The 15055-nt window shown below is 49.4% G+C and overlaps 2 long non-coding RNA genes across 3 annotated transcripts; both read right to left on the bottom strand.

Moving 5' to 3' along the window:
- Positions 1 to 486: 486 nt before the first annotated feature.
- Positions 487 to 9508, bottom strand: LOC143694545 (uncharacterized). 2 transcript variants are annotated; one of them, XR_013183130.1, is made up of 16 exons: positions 8674 to 9508; positions 8548 to 8575; positions 8296 to 8460; positions 8131 to 8212; positions 6966 to 8053; positions 6845 to 6886; positions 6650 to 6763; positions 6486 to 6566; positions 6267 to 6408; positions 5308 to 5374; positions 4038 to 5230; positions 3898 to 3941; positions 3753 to 3796; positions 3631 to 3671; positions 1920 to 3549; positions 487 to 1373 (listed from the first exon to the last, which is right to left on the bottom strand). It is a non-coding gene; the product is annotated as an uncharacterized LOC143694545 (long non-coding RNA). The 2 variants fall into 2 exon arrangements; XR_013183129.1 differs by lacking the exons at positions 6486 to 6566; positions 6650 to 6763; positions 6845 to 6886; positions 6966 to 8053 and having other exon boundaries at positions 1371 to 3549.
- Positions 9509 to 9599: 91 nt separating this feature from the next.
- On the bottom strand, positions 9600 to 14292 carry LOC143694467 (uncharacterized). Its single transcript, XR_013182952.1, has 7 exons — positions 14054 to 14292; positions 11439 to 11558; positions 10370 to 11038; positions 10254 to 10295; positions 9985 to 10159; positions 9821 to 9901; positions 9600 to 9743 (listed from the first exon to the last, which is right to left on the bottom strand). It is a non-coding gene; the product is annotated as an uncharacterized LOC143694467 (long non-coding RNA).
- Between the last annotated feature and the right edge of the window lie 763 nt (positions 14293 to 15055).

Below are 15055 nucleotides of genomic sequence, written 5' to 3'. Positions count from 1 at the left end.
AAAAGAAGCAAGAAGACTGAGATTGACAGTGATAAGGAAACAGAAACAAAGGGTTAGAGATAGATGGAAGTTAAGTTAGAAATAGAACAGTAAAGTGAGGAGCAAAAGGAAGAAATACAGTGGAAAGAAATGACAAAACCACACCAAAAAAAGACAGGAGCCACGGTGGGGAAAGGAAGGGCAGGGGGTATCTTTATTAAGGGTGACTCAACTTTATTGAAAGAATGCTTTTATTGATACATCAGCAAAATACATGGAAACAGTGTATACAAGTGCAAGTGCAGATACAATGCATAGACACACTGGTCAAAGTCTAATTTACATATAGAGCAATGCAGCAAAATGAAGCAGTTAATGCAAATGCAATACAGAGCAGCAATACAGAGCAGCAATACAGAGCAGCAATACAGAGCAGCAATACAGAGCAGCAATACAGAGCAGCAATACAGAGCAGCAATACAGAGCAGCAATACAGAGCAGCAATACAGAGCAGCAATACAGAGCAGCAATACAGAGCAGCAATACAGAGCAGCAATACAGAGCAGCAATACAGAGCAGCAATACAGAGCAGCAATACAGAGCAGCAATACAGAGCAGCAATACAGAGCAGCAATACAGAGCAGCACAGCAAAATGCAGCAGGTAAGGCAAATGCAATACAGAGCAATACACATATTAACACAAAGCAATAACCGTTTTCTATTTTCATTAGATGTTGATTTATTGTTACAGGAAACTCAAAACAACAAAAGCACACAGAAAACAACACTCATCTACCATTAACACCCCCTTCAGCTTACACACAAACTCACCATCACTGCCATCACAACTGCTAAATTACTCCCCAGCAATCATTGGTCCTCAGGAACACGGTTCCCGGGTGCCTCCGAAAAATCCTCCTGCCTGACGAAAACCCCGGTCCCTGGACGGTCTGCGCCCAAACTTTGGTGATGAATGTTGCCTCGCAGACCGACCGGGACCCGGGAAAAAAAAACCCAGCCGGGGGGAAAAAAAAAAAACCCCCCCGGCTGGGGATTTTTTATTCTAAATTTAAAAATGATTTGAAAAACCTGAAAAGCAAAAGTCATATAAGGTTACAACCCTTCAACACACACATACACACACCTCCTTCAGCTTACACACAAACCCACCCTCACTCACACCTCAACCGCTCTGCTAACCCCCAGCACGCATTCACGCCGCTCCTCGGAAACGCGGTTCCCGGGAGCCTCCAAAAAAATCCTCCTGCCTGACGAAAACCCCGGTCCCTGGACGGTCTGCGCCCAAACTTTGGTGATGAATGTTGCCTCGCAGACCGACCGGGACCCGGGAAAAAAAAACCCAGCCGGGGGGAAAAAAAAAAAAACCCCCCGGCTGGGGATTTTTTATTCTAAATTTAAAAATGATTTGAAAAACCTGAAAAGCAAAAGTCATATAAGGTTACAACCCTTCAACACACACATACACACACACACACACCTCCTTCAGCTTACACACAAACCCACCCTCACTCACACCTCAACCTCTCTGCTAACCCCCGGCACACATTTGAGCCGCTCCTCGGGAACGTGGGTCCCGGGAGCCTCCAAAAAAATCCTCCTGCCTGACGAAAACCCCGGTCCCTGGATGGTCTGTGCCCAAACTTTGGCGATGAACGTCGCCTCTCAGACCGACCGGGACCGAGGAAAAAAAAACCCAGCCGGGGGGGGAAAAAAAAAAAACCCCCCCGGCTGGGGATTTTTTATTCTAAATTTAAAAATGAATTACAAAACCTGAAAAGCAAAAGTCACATACACAAGGTTAAAACTAGTCAGCATGTGCTCACACACACAGAGACGAGTGGACACAGACACACACAGTCACGTGCTCTCACACACGCTCACATGCTCTTCCTGCTTACAGGCTCGCTATGGCCCTTACTCGAGACGCTGAAGAACGTGCTTCGACGCGTCTCCTGGCTGCCGCTCCTTGACGTCGAATGGTAGATTCTGGGGAAATCGGTAGCCTCGAGGACCTGTGAGACGACAGGAATTGGTCAACTTGTGGCTGACAGCTAGGAATTTTCCCCACTCTGGACCAATACATTTTCTACCCAATATGCCATAAAAGACAGATGAACAGTAAAGTTTTTACAACTGTTCTACCTAACTATGACTACATGCCAGGGCAGGGCAGCTCCAATCATAAGTGGTATATTATAAGTACATACAATATAAGCAAACGCATACAGTGCAAGTGTACATACAGTGTAAGTAGACACAATATAAGCCGACACAGGTACACGCAATATAAGTATATACAATATAAGCCTATACAATACAAGCCAACACAGGTACACGCAATATAAGTATATACAATATAAGCCTATACAATATAAGCCAACAAAGGTACATGCAATATAGCTACACACAATACAAGCCAACATAGGTACACGCAATATAAGCCTATACAATATAAGCCTATACAATATAAGCCAACAAAGGTACATGCAATATAGCTACACACAATACAAGCCAACATAGGTACACGCAATATAAGCCAACACTTGAGATAACTCTGTGGAAGATTAATTGTTGGGCCCCATACCCTTTGAGAAGATGGAACCTACAGAACAACTGCAGTCACTTGAGGAGGGTGTAAGATGCTCCCTCTAGAAGTCCAAGATAATGGCATGGAAAAAAAAGCACTACCAAAGCTGGTAGTGAGAAGGAAGATGGATGAGAAAATCTTGTAATCCTTTCCTGTCTCAAAGGGTAAAAATGTAAAGATGCCAGAATAAGCTATATCTGGGAAGGAATGTGAGTAAAATACTGCCTATATGGCACAAAATAGTGCCTGTAAAGCGTCGAGATGTAACAAAGGCCTATGACACGGAAGACAATAGACACAGACTACGTAACACGGGCGACACAACATAGACACGGATGGCATAACAGAGACACAAGTAAACTGCCTAGCGCTTTCAACTTATGGACCCGAGATTCGTAGCGCAAGATGAGCCAGAGGCCGATGATGCCAAAGGAAAGAAAGCCCTATGATGATGGCACGTGATGATGAAACGTAACTCATTAAAAGAAGTTAGTGCCAAAGCAGTTAAGAGGATGCTCGAGAGGCTCGGTGAGCCTAGAGAAGGAAGCCGACTGCCGGGTGACCGTGGCCGTAGCTCCGGACCTGAAGGCGAGCTCCTCCAAGGAAAGATCCGTGACGACGTCGAGTCGAGGAAGGCGGACGACGCAAAGTTCCCGAGAACGTGGAGATGGGTTGGAACTGCCCTGCCCGGCAAAGGCTCTGGTGAGGCTGAGGAGAAACCCTCTCCCTTTACTTCCAGAGAGCCTGTCCCGCTACAGACCTCTCCGCTAAGCTGACGTGAAATTGCCCCCTGTGATAGTAAAGGTTTTTCCCCTTCTCCCGACCGCTGGCCCCGACACTTAGCTTTTGGAAGAGGAGCGGACAAAATCCATCCTCGGTCGCACGTGGACGTTGATATGTTCTCCGCGTGTGCTTCGGTGTTGCCGTTTCTAAGCTTTGGGTAAGAGCCTCCTCAGGGTACCTAAGACAAAACAGAAAAGGTGACTATTGCCCTCAACAACAGTAATCCCCTGGACTCCTCCGCACCACTCCCCCGGCTCACCTCAAATCTTGATTTGACTCCGGAGGCTGGCCAGAAGATACCTGCAAAGAGAAAAGGTACATGCTTAGCATGCTGCTGCATAACATTCACCTATGAGTCAGCCTGCCTAAACGCCGACTCACCTGCCCTCCTCTGTTCCTTGGCGTACCTAGGGCAGCAACAGCACCTGCAAAGTAACAAAGCAGAAAAGCATGCTGAGATACTGTGAAAACACAACCTCCCAAATCTGACAAATATGCCACACCGATACCTTAAGCTCGCACCCACCTGGCACGGATATGCTCGGCTAGGATAGAATGCAAGCGGACCACCTAAAATAAAAAAAAAAAAAAAGAGATGCTTAAAGCTGCACCAGAAACTGAGACCTCAGCAATAACAATTGCTTCTGTACGCTAGTCAATGCTCACCTCGCCCACTTGGCCTTGACTGCTGCTCTCGGCTTTAACTTCCTAAAAAGAGAGACAAAGAACAATGCTGTAACAGCCACCATTTATGCTTCCTCTACAGAAACAAGTAGTGCCTCACCTGCTTGCGGGAATCCCCTCACCCGGGATGGGGCCCTCTGGCACGGATTTAATCCATCTGAATCTGAAAAAAGGTTAGGACAAGAGTCAAACTGTTGCAGGATAACTTAAGAGCTCCAGATATCTTGTGTCCATCTACAAATCCCATCTAGAGTCCAACTACACCCCACATTACAAACTTCAAGTCCCCGGGACTTCTCCTATTGCACCGGGCTACGCGGCAGGGCAGAGCAGCTCCGGCACAAATGTGTGTGCTGACACCCGTGACGGGACGTGACAGACGACGGGGACGCGACATGGACAGAAATCTCCTGGCAAGGAAAATGGCTGCGAGGACTGAGAGAATGCAAAAGGAGATGACCGAGGTGAAACTGATGGTGGGCTGATGAGGCTCAGAGAACACTGGAGGAAAAAGATGCTAACTGAATGATTTATTCCAAGAACTGCAAAGATGGATGCCCGAGAATCCTACGGCCAGAAGCCTGTACCTGCCCTCACATTCTTACAAGTCCTAGTCCGCCATAATGGATCCTGGCGGGGTATAGCTGTCCATACAGCTCAGAACAAGACCTGAAAAAGCAGCTGACTGGATGCTTATAAAAAGAGATGAGAGTCTGAGCTCCCGAGTCAAAAGTTCTATGGCATGGGTGCCAGGCCAAGGAACGCTGAGAGCACAGATGCTAAGACTGGTGCCAAGGTTTCTGGTAGGCCCCTCAAAGGGCTAAGATAAAAGACATGAGACAGCTAAACAAGACATAATGCACAACAGACAAGTGACACGATACACACCGGGACTGCTCTGCCCTGCTCACCTCAGCACGGTGATCAAAAGTGAGATTTTGCTTTTAGGGGGCCTAAGGGGCCACTTCTTGGCTACCCTCGTCTCCAGAGCCAACTCAAAACCTCCCCCATCCCAGGAGTGCCGACCCAGCACCTCGCTTTCATCCCCTCTGTGGGTCGTGGCCCTCTACTTATCTCTCGGACATCCGGGGATGCCGGTCCGTGTCGGGTGCGAAGAAAGGCCGCCTCGCCGGCTGGGAAGTTGTGCTGTCACCGGGCTGTTGTCTCTTAGACAGCTATATTAAAGAAAACCAAACATCAACGCCTGACCTTGGCACCACATCGGCCAAAACCACACAAGTCTGCTACTCACCGTTCTCCTAAGAAGGCCTGGCACCTCGTAACCATAACCCTCTGCCACAGATGTAATTCATCTGCACCTGAAAGAACGGTAGAACATATGTCAAACACATGCACGATAACTCAAAAGCTGCAAACACCTTATGTCAAGCTAGGAATAGCATCTAGAGTCCAAGTACAGCCCACATTACAACTTTCAACTCCCCGGGGCTTCTCCTATTACACTAGGCTATGCGGCAGGGCAGAGCAGCTCCGGCACAAATGTGTGTGCTGACACCCGTGACACGGGACACGACAAACAATGGGCACAAGACACGGACAGAAATCTCTAGGCAAGAAGGATGACTGCGAGGACTGAGAAGATGCCAAATGAGATGACCGAGGTAAGACAGACCGATGGCGAGCTGATAAGGCTCAGAGTGCCCTGGAGAAGGAAGATGCTAAACTGAATGTTTTAGTCCAAGAACTGCAAAGATGAATGCACAGGAGCCCTATGGTCAGAAGCCTCTACCTGCCCTCACATTCTTACAAGTCCTAATCCACCATAATAGAACCTTGCAGGGTGCAGCTGTCCATACAGCTCAGAACAAGACCTGAAAAGACATCTGACTGGATGCTTACAAAGAGTTGCAATTCTGATGCCTGTCTGAGCTCCCGAGTCAAAAGTTTTATGGCCTGGGTGCCGGGCCAAAGAAACGTGGAGATCGTGGCTGCTAAGAATACTGCCGAGGTTTCTGATAGGCCCCTCAAAGGGCTAAGATAAAAGACATGAGACACCCAACCAAGACATAATGCACGGTAGACAAGTGACACGATACACACCGGGACTGCTCTGCCCTGTGCACCTCAGCACTGTGATCCAAAGTGAGACTTTGCTTTTAGGGGGCCTAAGGGGCCAATTCTTGGCTACTCTCATCTCCAGAGCCAACTCAAGACCTCCCCTCCCCGATCCCAGGAGTCCCAACCCAGCACCTTGCTTTCATCCCTCTGTGGGTCGGAGCCCTCTACTTATCTCTCGGACATCTGGGGATGCCGGTCCGTGTCGGGTGCGAAGAAAGGCTGCCTCGCCGGGTGGGAAGGTCCTGCTGGCACCGGGCTGGTGTCTCTTAGACAGCTATATTAAAGAAAACCAAACATCAGTGCCTGATCTTGGCAGCCCATCGGCCAAAACCCCACAAGTCTGCTACTCACCCTTCTCCTAAGAAGGCCCGGCTCCTCGGGTAGCACGCTTTGGGAACGCTCGGAGGCCGACGCCGTCGTTGTGGGGTACGCCTGGGTTAAGAAGACAGGAGGCGATGTGGCATTGCTGAAAACTGACTGGACCCTCGGTCCTCCTCCCTACTTCCCTGACTCACCGCAACTCCTCGGTGGTTCCTGACTGCTACCCGGAAGACGGGGCTCATCAGGGTGGAAAATTCGGTCCGTCGGCCGGGTGGGGATGGGAGCTTGGCGTGCTTTGAGTGGATTGCCTAAGGCACAAAAAGAGAATGGAGACTTAGACTTGCCCCCTTAGAATTCAGACCTCAGCAACAGGAAAGGCTACTGCTCACCTTGCTCTCTTGAACTTGACTGCTGGGATCCAGCTATACTTCCTAAAAATAAAGACAAAAAACAGTGCTGTAATAGGGTCACACTTGACACTCCCCCTGCACAGACAAATGGTACTCTGACCTGCTTGTGGGAACCCCCTCACCCAGGATGGGGGGCTCTGCCATGGATGCAATGCATCTGCACCTGAAAGAAAGTTAGAACATATGTCAAACACCTGCAGGATAACTCAAAAGCTACAAACACCTTAGGTCAATATAGGAATAGCATCTAGAGTCCAAGTACAGCCCACATTACAACCTTCAACTCCCCGGGGCTTCTCCTATTACACCACGCTGTGTGGCAGGGCAGAGCAGCTCCGGCACAAATGTGTGCAGACACCCGTGACACGGGACAGACAGGACGTGACAAACAATGGGCACACAACACAGACAGAAATCTCTGGGCAAGAAGGATGACTGCAAGGACTGAGAAGATGCCAAATGAGATGACCGAGGTGAGACCGATGGCAAGCTGACGAGGCTCAGAAAACACTGAAGGAAGAAGATGCTAACTGAATGATTTATTCCAAGAACTGCAAAGATGGATGCCCGAGAATCCTACGGTCAGAAGCCTCTACCTGCCCTCACGTTCTTACAAGTCCAAGTCTGCCTTAATGGATCCTGGCGGGACATAGCTGTCCATACAGCTCAGAACAAGACCTGAAAAGACAGCTGACCGGATGCTTCTAAAGAGACAAGAGAGTCTGATGCCTGTCTGAGCTCCCGAGTCAAAAGTTCTATGGCATGGGTGCCAGGCCAAGGAATGCAGAGATCACAGATGCTAACAATGATGCCAGGGTTTCTGACAGGCCCCACCAAGGCCTAAGGTAAAAGACATGACATATGCAAACAACACATAATACACAAAAGACAAGTGACACGATACACACCGGGACTGCTCTGCCCTGCACACCTCAGCACTGTGATGAAAAGTCAGGCTTTCCTTTTATGGGGCCTAAGGGGCCGCTTCATGGACACCCCCCACCTCCAAAGCAGACTCAAAAACCCCTCCCAGTAATTCCCAAACCAGCACCCTGCTTTCATTCCCTCTGTGGGTCGTGGCCCTCTACTTATCTCTCGGACATCTGGGGATGCCGGTCTCCGGTGCGAAGAAAGGCCGCTTCGTCAGCTGGGAAGGTCCTGCTGGCACCGGGCTGGTGTCTTAGACAGCTGTATTAAAGAAAACCAAACATCAGTGCCCGATCTTGGCAGCCCATCGGCCAAAACCCCACAAGTCTGCTACTCACCCATGCTCCTAAGAATGCTCAGCTGCTCGGGCCGCACGCTTCGGGCACGCTCGGAGACCGAGGCTGTCGTCACAGGGGGTGCCTGGGTTAAGAGGAGAGGAGGTGATTTGGCATGGCTGAAACCTGAGTAGAACCTGGCTCCTCCTCCCTACTTCCCCTACTCACTGCAACTCCTCGGCAGCTGCTGAAGGCCACCTGGATGGCACCTTTAAATAGAGTTCAGGGTTTCATCACCAGGTCCTGTAATGCATCCACAGGGCTCACACGTGCAGGGAACCCGGTGCATCGGCCGGCTGGTGACGGGGGCTTGGCAGGCTCCGAGTGGATTGCCTAAAGCACAAAAAAGAGAATGGAAGCTTAGAGCAGCACCAGAAACTGAGACTGGAGCAATAACAGCTACTTCTCTCCACTGCTCACCTTGACTGCTGGTATCCAGACTTAGTTCCTAAAAAGAAAGAAAGAACAGAGCTGTAACAGAGTCACCACATACACTTCTGTTGCAGAGACAAATGGTGCCTCACCTGCTCGGGGGAAACTACTCACCCGGGATGGGGCCCTCTGGCACACATTTAATCCATCTGAATCTGAAAAAAGGTTAGGACAAGAGTCAAACTGTTGCAGGATAACTTAAGAGCTCCAGATATCTTGTGTCCATCTAGAGTCCAACTACACCCCGCATTACAAACTCCAAGTCCCTGGGACTTCTCCTATTGCACCGGGCTATGTGGCAGGGCAGAGCAGCTCCGGCACAAATGTGTGTGCTGACACCCGTGACACGGGACAGGACGTGACAAACAACGGGAACACGACACAGACAGAAATCTCCTGGCAAGGAAAATGGCTGCGAGGACTGAGAAGATGCAAAAGGAGACGACCGAGGTGAGACCGATGGTGAGCTGATGAGGCTCAGAGAAACCTGGAGGAAGAAGATGCTAACTGAATGATTTATTCCAAGAACTGCAAAGATGGATGCCCAAGAATCATACAGCCAGAAGCCTCTACCTGCCCTCATGTTCTTTCGCGTCCTAGTCCGCCATAATGGATCCTGGCGGGACATAGCTGTCCATACAGCTCAGAACAAGACCTGAAAAGACAGCTGACCAGATGCTTCTAAAGAGACAAGAGAGTCTGATGCCTGTCTGAGCTCCCGAGTCAAAAGTTCTATGGCATGGGTGCCAGGCCAAGGAATGCAGAGATCACAGATGCTAACAATGATGCCAGGGTTTCTGACAGGCCCCACCAAGGCCTAAGGTAAAAGACATGACATATGCAAACAACACATAATACACAAAAGACAAGTGACACGATACACACCGGGACTGCTCTGCCCTGCACACCTCAGCACTGTGATGAAAAGTCAGGCTTTCCTTTTATGGGGCCTAAGGTGTCCACTTCATGGACACCCCCATCTCCAAAGAAGGCTCAAAAACCCCTCCCGGTGGGTCCCTACCCTGCGCCCCACTTTCATCCCCTCTGTGGGTTGTAGCCCTCTACTTATCTCTCGGACATCTGGGGATGCCTATCCGTGTCAGGTGCAAAAGAAGGCAGCCTCAACATCTGGGAAGTTCCTGCTGGCACTGTTGTTCAACAACTCCCTGTTGTTTCTTAGTCAACTACATGAAAGAAATCCAAATATCAATGCATGATGTTTGCAGCACACTGGCCAAAACCCAACAATTCTGCTACTCACCGTTCTCCTAAGAATGCCCGGCTCCTGGGGCCGCACCCTTCGGCCGCGCTCCGAGGTTGATGCCATTGTCACGGGGTAAGCCTGGGTTAAAAGGAGACGAGGTCATGTGGCATTGCTGAAACCTGAGTGGACCCTAGCTCCTCCTCCCTACTTCCCCGACTCACCGTGACTCCTGACTCCTCGGCCCGTGCCCAAGGCTACCCTGGTGACACCTTTATATAGAAAAGGCAGAGGCTTCATCAACGAGTCCCGTGATTCTTCCGCAGGGCTCGAGAGAGCGGCACACCCGGTGCGTCGGCCGGTTGGTGACTGGGGCTCGGCGTACTCCGAGTGGATTGCCTAAAGTGCAGAAACAGGAACAGATGCTTAGAGTTGCACCGGAAGGTGAGACTGGAGCAATAACAACTGCTTCTGGACGCTACTCAATGCTCACCTTGCCCACCTCATCTTGACTGCTGATATCCAACTTTACCTCCTGAAAAGAAAAAGAACAGTGCTGTAACAAAGTCACACTTTACACTCCCCCTGCAGAGACAAACGGTGACTGACCTGCTCGGGGGAACCTCCTCACTCAGGATGGGTGGATGGATTTTGCCCTGGATTTTATCCTTCTGCATCTGAAAGAAAGTGAGGACAAAAGTCAAAGGGCTGTGGGATAACTTCACAGCTCCAAATATCTTCTGTCTATCTAGGAATATCATCTAGAGTCTGGCAACACCCCACAAACTGCAAGTCCATGGGACTTGTCCTGTTGCAGCAGGCTATGCGGCAGGGCAGAGCAGCTCCGGCACAAATATGTGCAGACACCCGTGACACGGAACGTGACAAACAGGGGGACAACAAACAACACATTATGCTTGTGGTGAGGGTCTCGAGGGGAAAAGGCAAAAGGGACCCCAAAGACACACTAGGTAACACGGTACGCCAGACAACACGACGTGGACCGGAACTGTTCTGCGCTGCCTGCCTGAAAGCTGCCGTCAAAAGGAGAACCTCTCCCTTTAGCTGTCCTAAGAGGCCCCTTGGAGAAGATTACTTTTCCCTCTGCTAATTTTTAAATCTGTCCCAGGAACTCCCAACCCACTACTCTCCCATCATCCCATCTCCAGGCCGTGGCCCTGACTTATCTTTTGGATGATCGGTGATGTGGATCCGCATTGCGCCTGAAATGAGTCTGCCTCGGAGGGCCCCGTGATCGCCTGTTAGCCTCTCGGTCAGCTACAATAAAGAAAAACAAAACCAAAGTATGAGTACAGAGTTATGTGGGCCAAATCCCAGCAAGTCAGCTACTTGCCCTCTCCTGAGTGTGCCTGGCTCCTTCAGGCTCCAGCTTCATCCTGATTCCAAGGCTGTGGCCATTATTATGAGTGGTGCATGGGTTAGAGAAAGGCAAAGTAAATAGCATTCCTGTGAGTGCAGTGGATGACCTTGTGTGCTGTAAGACATGTGAATGCCTCTGCTAGGCTTCTAAAAAGCCTTGGGGTGGGGGGGGGGCCTCAAATAATCACCCTTTCTCACCCTGCTGCCTTCAAAACCACCCCCCCCCCCCCCCCCCAACAATAACTCCTAACTGGATACCTGCTCAGCCTCCCTCTCCCAGTCATATGCCTCAACTCACCTGAAGCCTCAATCTCAAACATTATCTTTGACACTGGGCAGATCCCTCTTGTGACATGATGAATCTGCTGAAAAGTGTCGTAGCTGACACAACCTGGAGCCTCTGGAAGCTGCACTCTTCCTAAAAAAAAATACAAACCAAAATACAAACAAAACCAGAAATTACAAATGCACTTTACCACCCCTAAACACAAAACCCAAAATTGTGAACTTAAATACTCCCTGTATTCTATGCTGTTTTCTTCACAGTATCTTCAAAGCCTCTGTTGCTTTAGATGCCCAGAAGCACCTACTGAAAACAAGCTAAGATAAGCTGAAAGAGCCTCTTCTCTGAAATGAGAGGAAAGCTCTTATCCTAGCACAGCCCAGAGAGGGAATGAACCCCCTCAGCAAAAGCTGGGGTTAATATACCCCTGATGGTGCCCGCCTCTCGTTCCCGTGGCACCCGGGAAAAGGGAGGGGGCTGATCCCACCGGGCATAAAAGCCCTCAGAGAAGCTACAGCTGTTTGGCTCCTCTGACTCAAATTCAAGGGGAGCAAAGGGCTTGTTATAGAAGAAAACTCTTCAGAAAAATAACAGCACTTTCTTTTTTGCAACAACTACTTGGAGTAAAAGGGTAGAAAACTGGTAAGAAATATAACTTTCTGTTTAGGCAGCATAACTAGATAAATTGGGTAATTTGCTGTTAACTTACTTATAATTATTCCTTAGTGGCTACTAAGTAGTACTTCACGTGTGACTGAGCTGGGTGGAGAAGAATGCTTATGATATGAATAGTCTAAGTCTCCTTGGGACCTCTAATTAGGCCTATCTACATTATAAGTAAAAATAAGAAAAATAAAAGCTTCCCAGGCAGTGTAAGGGTTAAGTGCCTGCCAGGCTCACCCTGCTCTGAGGTACTTGGTCCTACGGCACAGAAAGAAGGGCCCTGAAATGTAGTTTTAAACCCTTAAAATGCTGAAAAAGGCAGAGCTTCCTTCCAGTGCACCCCTTAAACAGAGGAAATGGGGTAGTTACCTCTACTGAAACTAATACAATAGCAAATAAATAGCTTCTGCCCTTTGATTTATTCTCCTCAAGTACTGGGAAAAGAGGGGTTTTCATCACTTTAAATCTCTCTAGTGATGAAAAAAGAGGGATTTTTCCCTCAGTTCAAACTCTTATGGAGGGATAGCTGGGCTTCTCCCTCAATTTAGGCCTCAGGACAACAAAAAGGGGCCGGCTACCCTAAATTCAAACCCATAAGAAACATTTTCAATATTTTCCCCTTCTACTTAAACTGGGAAATAATAGAAAATGAGGACTCCCTGTCAATTAATACCCCTGACAGCATAGAAAAGGCAGGGATTCTTTCAACTGAGACCATTAAAATTGCAGGGGAAGCAGAGTCCCTCCCAGTTGGAACACAAAAAATAAAGGAAAAGGAAGCTTTTTGCCTTTTTTCTAAACCTTTTTTCTCCTAATAACCCCTCTCCTTTCTGGGAGTGCTGTGGAGGGTCTGGGGGCCCTGGGGAGGGACTGACACAGTAAAAGGGGAAAGTTGAAAGCTCTCTCCTGGAACCCCACATGCTGCCTGGCCTGCTCAGATGCTGCCCCTTGGCAAAAGGGCTCTTCCCTTGGCATTTTCTCAAAGTGATGCTCTGTGCTCAGGTGAGTCTGGCTGCTCCCTAGTCCGTGCTGGATGCTCCGACCGTAGTTCCTGGAGGGACCCTTGGGATGCCCCTGTTAGCCACTCTGGACTAGCAGCTCCCTGTGTGGGTGTGCCTGGGTAACCCTCTGAAAGCAGCTGGGCACACGGGGGGCTGCTAGACCTTGGAGTGGGGCTTGAGGTGAAGAAAGGTCCTGTGAGGAGTTCCTTCCCCTGCACAGCCCTTCGTCTGCCCCTTAAACCATGGGCTGCCAGACTTTCCTTTCTAAGGAAATTAACCGTCTTTATTCTCTGTGTGCCCGTGGCCAAAACTGCGAATCGGCCTCCAAAACTGCAGAGAACGATTTCTCACGGACCGCGGCTGCCAACGCCGAGAACTCTTGCCGCCCTTGGAGGGCCACGTGCCTCCTGCGAACGGACGTCGACGCGCAGCGGGGCTGAGTTTGGCTTTACGGGGAAGAGGGCCGGCGCAGGATTTCTCGGGGAGCGAAGCTGCCCCCGCCGAGAGCTCGGGCTGCCCTGGCAGTGCCGAGCACCTCCTGCAAACTGGCGTCGGGAGACGCGGGGGGTGAGTTTTTCTGTGCAGAAGTTCTCCCAGACCAAAGCTGAGAGCATCTAACCCTAACCACAACTTATCTGGGTCTAAAACTTACAACCTTTGGACTGGCAGCGTGGGACCCAACCCGCTGTGCCACTGCTGGCCCCTTTCTAAAGCATTCCATTGCAGTCCTAAAACTCTGCCTTTTTGGAGGCTGTTTTCTCTGACCCTGACCATAATCTTCCAAATATGCTAAAGACTCATAAAATGGCTTTGAAAAAGCCCCAACAATACCCTAAGAAGTCCCAGAAAAGTCCCTTCCAAAATCCCCTAAATACCTTTAAAAGTCCTGGAAAAAAAACCTCAAAAAGACATGCTCAGTCTCCAAACTCTACCTCTTGCTGTCTAGCCCACAGATGTCGTCCCTACCTTGCTGCAGTGTGTCTGTTGTCCTCTGAGGGTTCTGTCCTTGTCCTGGTGTGTGAGGGTTGCTGTCTGGTCTCGCTGTTAGGGTTGCTGTGTTGTGCTGCTGTTGGGGGAAAAGGCTGTTTTTAGGGGGGCTGCTTAGGCTGAGGTTAGGGCTGGGGTGAGGGGTGGTACAGCTGTACCCTGTACCCTTGATCTCCACTGGACTGTCCGGCCCTCAAGCCCTCTCCCTTTACCCCTCAACTGGTCCCTCTGCCCCCCAGCCCTCAGCTCCTGTGTGTCACCCTTGACCCCTCTCCTTTGCCCCTCAGCCCCCAGCTTCTCTGCGTCACCCTACAGCTGCCCCTGCCACCCTCAGCATCTCTGTGTGTCACCTGCTGTCCCCTCTCCCTGTTCCTCCCTCAGCTCCCAGCCTCTGTCACCCTCAGGCCCCCACAGTGCCCCTCAAGCTGCCCCTCAGCCTCCATGTGTTGTGCCATGAAAAGACCCTAAAAAAACCTAAAAATTCCCTGAAAACCTCCTAATCTTCAAAATATCCTAAAAACCCCATGAAAACCTAAAAGCAGCCTCAGAATGCTGTTAGAATACACTGGAAATATCCTACTTTTAAAAAACCCCTAAAAATCCCCAAAGAACCTTTAGAAATCCCTAAATATACCCTAAATAGTTCAAAAAGAGCTCAAAAAATACCCCAAAATCCTTAAAATGCCCTGATAAGATCCTAAAAAACCTAAAAATTTCCTCAAAAACCCTAAAAATACCCTAGCCCTAAAAAGTCCTCCACATACCCTCAATAGTCCTAAAAAAACCCCAAGAACACCCAAATCCCCCCGCAAACAGTTCTTAAAAGTACTAAGAAAGCCCTTAAAATACCCTAACAAAATCTTTTAAAAGCCCTGAAAAAGCCCTAAAAGTATCCTAAACATTACCAGAAAATTCCTGGAAAACTCCTCCAAAAAAGCCCTAAAATATCCTTTTAAAGCCATGAGAAAAACCCTAAAAAAA

The sequence above is a fragment of the Agelaius phoeniceus genome, chromosome 7 (assembly GCF_051311805.1).
Source record: "Agelaius phoeniceus isolate bAgePho1 chromosome 7, bAgePho1.hap1, whole genome shotgun sequence".
Classification (NCBI taxonomy): domain Eukaryota; kingdom Metazoa; phylum Chordata; class Aves; order Passeriformes; family Icteridae; genus Agelaius; species Agelaius phoeniceus.
Note: the sequence above shows the minus strand (reverse complement) of the source record. Positions and strands in the feature narration are given on the sequence as shown.